Source organism: Elgaria multicarinata, chromosome 1, assembly GCF_023053635.1.
Source record: "Elgaria multicarinata webbii isolate HBS135686 ecotype San Diego chromosome 1, rElgMul1.1.pri, whole genome shotgun sequence".
In the NCBI taxonomy this organism is placed as follows: Eukaryota; Metazoa; Chordata; class Lepidosauria; order Squamata; family Anguidae; genus Elgaria; species Elgaria multicarinata.
Genome location: NC_086171.1, coordinates 14,037,883 through 14,043,882, shown reverse-complemented (window position 1 = coordinate 14,043,882; position 6,000 = coordinate 14,037,883).

The following is a 6,000-nucleotide window of genomic DNA, read 5'->3' as shown; positions in this document are numbered from 1 at the left end:
GATGGCGGCAGGGCCTGGTAACCCCCCCTCCTCTCCCGGCCTTACCTGGCACCACTCCCCTCCACTGCGGAGCTCCAATTCGGAGCCGGAGCTCCGCGGCGAAGAGGAGTGGAGTATGGGCGGAGCGGCGCGGAGCGGGCCGATCCAAAATTTTCGGATCGGCCCACGGGGCGGAGCGGGGGTTCCGTGCACACCCCTACTCACAACAACCCTGTGAGGCAGGTTGGGCTGAGAGGCTGTGACTGGCCCAAAGTCACCCAGTGTGTTTCCATGGCCGAGTGGGGACTAAAACCCAGATCTCCTGACTTCCAGTTCAACTCCTTAGCCACTACACCACACTGCATAATAATAATAATAATAATAATAATAATAATAATAATAATAATAATAATAATAATATTGTTTTAAAAATAATTAGCCCCTGTGTGGGTAGGGGGCTAATTTAAAGAAAAAAGCAGCTGTGTGGGAGGGTATAAATCTCACCTACCTGTGTACAGTGGTCCCAATCCAGATCAGGGCCCCACACACAGAAGATAAATAAAGAAGTAAGAATCAGCTGTACACAGATTACTAAGGGACAAAATACGGTTCTGTCCAGTTTACAGATTGCTGTTGAATTTAATAGCTTGAAAATTAATCCCTTTGCACTTGATCTTGTAGAATATCCTGCTTGTATTCAAAAACATGTCAGACAGATGGCAATGGGGGTTGTGCGTAACTTCACATTTCAGCAACTGCATGCCCCCTTTCCCTCTCCCCGTGCTCAAATTGTAAGCGTTTTGAGAACACTGTAAAAAGGATTCAATTATGTGGGTGGGTTTTGCATTCCAAATGTGGAATTAAAATCTCTACTTTGGCACATTAGTCGCTTGGAGCTTTTGAACTCACAAATGTTCACCGTCTTTCATAGCAACAAAAGCTTTAAAGGCACAGTAGTATTTTTAAAACAGCAAATATAACAGCCCCCAGCTATTCCGGGGAGAAGGAGGAGACGGAAGAGCTAGGTTTGTAATTTTTATTTTTATTTTTGCCTTAGGGAATTGTGTCGCTGCTGTGACATGAAGACCAAGTTATGTGTCACATGGTTTTAGTATTATGGACACACATGGGAATATTTTGTTGTAATTTCCAACTGCTTGTTCTTTCTTAAAAGAATATATACATATAAATTAGTGCTGTGCAGTGCTGAATCCCCTCCTGGAGTTTTGCAACTTTTTTGCCCCCCCTGCGAAAGATGCAATTGTTTTTATGCTTCCTTTACAGAGGTAGTGAGAATTTCAGAGAAATCTCTTAGTATGCCATGCTTAAGGGATTACTTTATTATAAAGAGATGGCCAAGGTGTGGGCGTGCATGCACTTTCTTTTTCAATTTAGGTCCTGTTCCCCTATGCTTTCCAGCCACTGCCCACCCACCCCTCCTTAGGTTGCTTGTGCTTTCTAAAAAAGCCCCTGTAGTGGAAATGCAAAAGACCATTGTGATATTGAAGAGTTAGCAGGGAACAGCAATTGCTCCTATTCATGGCTAGCTTTCCTTCTGGGTCTAAGTTCTTTAAGTGATTAGCTAGGGATGACCATTGTGGGGAAATCCAATACTTTTTAGGCTTGAAGGATTTTCAGCATGGCTTGCATTTGTGAGCTGAGCCACTATCTTTTTCCTGAATTCTAGCAGCTCTTCTTTGGGATCCACCCCACCCCACCCCTTAAATCGACATGACCACAAACTGTAGTTGCAATTTGCATAATTAAGGCAAATTTCGGTCATACTTTGTTTAATTGGGGCAAATTTTGTAGGTAATATGTTTAATTTGCACAAATTGCAAACGTAATATGCTTAATTTGTGCAAATTGCACCTGCTGAAATTTGCATAAGTTATACAATTTGTGGCTGAAATTTGCATAAATATGGATTTAAGGGGGAGAAACCCATGAAAGTCTGTGAGCTGGCCGGAGTTGATCTGCATCAAGTTGGGTCAGCTTGTGGGTAAACGAACTGAAGTCCAGGAGCCAAGCTGATGAAAAGTTGTAGAACTTCAAACACACACACCCCTGACAGATTCCTTCGGCGTCAGTATCTGGAACTATGCTTCTTTTCTTATTATTTCTTAGAGTTGGCTATTTGTCTGAGATTGTATGGCTTGAGAGTTTAGTATTTACCGTTAGATAGTCTTTGGTGAGATCTCAAGCTTAGCTGAGATGCACATATGGTTATCTATGCTGGCTGCTTGCCACTTGCTGGAGCTCATCCTTTCACTTTGCAAGAGTGTATAGACATTCTCAAAGTTATTGGAGTGAGCATAATGGTATATAAGTCCTTGGAACCCTCCCAATGTGGACTCTCAATGCAGACTGATCCAAGAAAGGTGTTCCACAACCAGCCATTCCTGGAGTCCATCTGTTGCCACTCTGAGGTGATTCCTGGCAACTGAAGGGACATAAGCATTGTAAGCTTGCTTTGTACTTTCTCACTCTGTAGTTTGTTTTTGGCTGAATAACATCTTTAGCCTTCACCCTTTAGTGTGTTCATTGTTTCTGAAGCCCCCTAAAACTATTGCCTTTTGGCAACAGAGCCCCCTAGAGGATTTATCCAGGACATCCTCCTTTGGGGCTTTCTAGTTCTGCTGCCTGCTGAGTGAGGAGGAGGAAGAGGAGGTGGCGGTGGTCCTTTAACAACAAAAAGCAAAAATGCCTTGCTCAGCAGGAATTGTAGCCAACACATCTGGAAGGCCCCAGGTTGGGGGAGCCTGGCCTTCGACAAAACAGAAAGAAGTGTGCTTTGTTTCTTTCTTTAAAAAAAAAAACAACGAAAAGAAAATTGTTACTCATGAAAGGGGGAAAAAATAAGCTAAAAGTTCATTTGGTGACCTTGGGTGATTCATGATCTCTCAGCCTAATCTACCTCATGCTGTTATTGTGAAGATAAAATGGGGGTAGAACAATGAGCTTCTTGGAAGAAAGGCATGATATAAATGAAACAAAATGAAATAAATGTATGTATGTATGAATGAATGAATGAATAAACCTACTTCTAGTAGGCAGTTTCTGATTTCACATATGAGAGGTTCAAAACTAGCCATCTCAGCTCACAAGGGTTCTGCATCATTTCTCATTTCTGCATCACCAAAGGTAGGAAATGAACCACCCAAAAATATATTTGCATAAGCTACATTATATTTTTGCATGCAAATTTGTGAGGGGAAACATAGGCCCTTTCTACACCTAAGGATTATTCCAGGAAAATGGAGGGATTGTCCCTGCCTGCTCCTGGGATACCCTGTTTGTCATTTGCATGCACAGGGCTGATCCCAGGACAATCCTGGGGGAAAAGGCAGGTGTAGAAACAGCCATAGTATCATTTAAATTGAAATGCAATATATCTTCCCATGCTGCAAAAGAGTGCAGACAGCTGACCTGTGTGCCTGCTGCTCAATCTGTTATCCAGGTGCTGACTTTTGATAGGCGACTTCAAGGCCCTGGCTGCACTCCATTCTTATACATCCTTATCCTTAAGTTGACTTTGGACTGGATAGCCCTGTAAATAGAGAATATGATATAAGGCCACCCTAAAGGTCTCCCTTCACATCTAGGGCCTAGGCCTTGTTGAAGAGGTAAACTTTGTTCTCTCCGTTGTTCAGATATTGCAGTTGGGCACTGGTAGGGTTGAATGCTCCTTCAGGCAAAACAATTCACTGAACACTCAAACGTAGCACATCAGGGAGAAGGCTAGAATAGGCACATGGGATGCTACCTTATTAAAAAAGAAGTCAAAACACTGGTCCATCTCGCTCAGTATTTTGTCTCCTAACCTGCAGTGACTGTCCATTTGCAGGGTCTTTTGCAGCTGTAACTAGAGAGCCCAGGTTAGGGATGTTAGAGAAATCCATCTGGGAGGGTGGAGTTCATTGAGCTTTGAGCAGCTCAGCCTCCTGCACTCAGGCTTGGTTATCCACATGCTGTCGTGTGGATTTTGGTGGGGAGTCTTTTCAAATTGCTGTTAACTGCATAGCCACAGCACTTAAAATAGCCAACTCAGCTGGTCAAGTGCCAAGATGATCAGTTTGGAAGTGAAACAGTGCCATCCCCAAATAAGGATACGGATTCTATAAACCCAGGGGACTCATGTGTCTCTGAAATGGCTATTTGAGATGTTTTTGTCTAGCTCCCGGGAATGCTTTAGTGCCGAGGGTGGCTGCTTGCCATTTACCAGCTATTTTTCTTTCTCTGGGGCAGGAAATTCAGAGAATCTCCTGTTGCCACAAGAAATGCCATGGTGTGATTCCCTCTATTTGGCCAGATGTGCTGGCTGGGGTGGATGCCTCCCTCACCCCAAGGAAAATCACCATTTACGTAAATTCTGGCTGTAATTCGCTTAATTTGCACAAATGGCACCTGCGATTTGCACAAATTATGGGTGCAGTTTCCACAAAAATCAGCATATTACGGCTGAAATTTGCACAAATGAAGCAAAGTACAGCTGGAATTTGTATAAAGTATGCAAATTGCAGGCACAATTTGTATAAATGGCAATTTTACGGGGGCGGGCCCCCCACGTAAGTTCCCTGATTTCAGGAAAAAGCCCACAGCTTGGCATGCAACTGAAGCCATTCCTAGACAAGGGATTGAACTATGGACCTTCTATAAGAAAAGCATGGTGGTCTTCCACTCAGCTGTGCCCATTTTCCAAAAGACATTCCTCCCAAACATCTAGTTTTGTATGTGTTCAAAGTTTTGTGCATGGGGAGGAGCACTTATTTGTTTATTTTCAACATTTATATTCCGCTCCCCATTCAACAATTTTGGAGTGATGAACAAACAGAATAAAACAAAAACACACACATTAAAGTTCATTTTTAAAAGACCCAAAGTGTAAATAAAACCACAGCTGGTCATTAAGAGAAGGCTTCTTGGAACAACAACGTGAACTAGCTTCTTGGAACAATCATGCGAACTAGCTTCCACTTGCATCTTGAAGGTATACAGCCCAAATACAGATTTATTCCAAAAATGTGAGTCACCTTTTCAAACATTATCATATGGGGATAAAAACCGTAGTTGCCATCTTGGCCCCTGGGAAGACACAAAAGTTATTAAAAAGAAATAAATCTCAACATTCTACCAAGAATGGTGATACACATGGGATATGCTGAAATATTCTGAGGACCACAAGCAAGCAACTGACCATATGTTGCCCATTCCAGTGCTGAAATATCTTTCAAGTGTTTGGGCAAGTTAATTCTGATGATGGAAAGAATGCACTTGATGGAACGAACTAATCTATGGCTGTGATCTTCATCCAGAAGAATGACTGATGAGATTTTTGTCTTAACATTCCAGACTAATGACATACTTACCATGTAAGAACTCCGGTTTGGCTGCAAGGATTCCTAATGAGAATTACCCCTATATCAACCCTCAATGTAAAATTTCATGCAGTTGTGAGTTAATTCAGTAATCCATCTTGAAAGTTGGCTTCAACCACAATTGTCAGTAGTTGGGGGAGATCAAATCTCCTGTGAACTGCAATTAAATTCAGTCACATGTAAATTTGCTTAAGCATCCAGGCCACAGTTATCGCTAAATTCTTGAAAGTGTTGTTTTGTTAAATGAATGTTAGCATCACTCTCTAGTCTAGGGGATTACAGATTATCTCCTAGTCTATCTAACCAAACTTCTCAATTAATTTCCTTCCCACCTTTGGAGAGTTGGACGTTCTGAGCAACTAAGCCCATCTGAGAATGTGGAAACTTGGTTACCTATAGCCATTGAATTAAACAAATTAAAGAAGCCTTTATTGAAGAGGCACCAGAAAGGAGATGTGATCGAAACTGTAATCCTGTTAGTTAAAGTTTCCTTTCTTGAAATGTTAGAATCTTCCAACCTCTATGTGAGCCTTTATTGATAAAATACTTGATGTTGGGGAAAGGCAGGAAAATAAATTGGATGCTGACCTAGTTAAACTTTCAGAATAAAGATGCAGGGCGGGGGGAATCAATATGCTTCGTA